Here is a 605-nt window from a genome sequence, read left to right on the forward strand (position 1 = left end):
TTACTTCTACTTGAGTAATATTTCATCAAAGTATTGGTACTTTTACTTATACTTTACAATATTTTTGTACTTTGTCCACCTCTGCACAAATGTAGCTGTCACAGAACCAAGGTATTTTCATTAAATACATTACTGTCCCAGATATTTGATTTGAAAAAGATAAAATAAATCAAAAGGATTAAAAAAAAAAAAAAGATTTAATTTAAATGATAATGAATGCCATTGAACCATGTAGTATACTGTATACTGAACAAACAATGATGATGATGAGGACGTCCGGGACGGTTTTTCCCCTCAGGGTGAGAGCAGAAGAGCAGGTTGCACCATCTCAGGCCAGAGTTAGGTCAGAGTTTTAATTTTACCACACTGAGATAGTTTAAGCCATAAACCATTTAGTTTATGGCTTAAACTATCTCAGTGTGGTAAAATTAAATGTGGTTGTTATGTGCAGAAGACAGGCTGGTGAACTTCAGTCAGGATGAGACATTGCTGGCACAATAATAGCAGATAACAGAATCAATCCCTTACCTATCAGGTAAATGACTTACCAAATTAAAATTCACTGAAGAAAAATGTTATGGGGTAGTTATGAAAAATCACTTACA

This window comes from Seriola lalandi, unplaced genomic scaffold, assembly GCF_002814215.2.
Source record: "Seriola lalandi dorsalis isolate HSWRI2012SDOR001 ecotype SW California unplaced genomic scaffold, Sedor1 jcf7180002054694, whole genome shotgun sequence".
NCBI classification, from domain to species: Eukaryota; Metazoa; Chordata; class Actinopteri; order Carangiformes; family Carangidae; genus Seriola; species Seriola lalandi.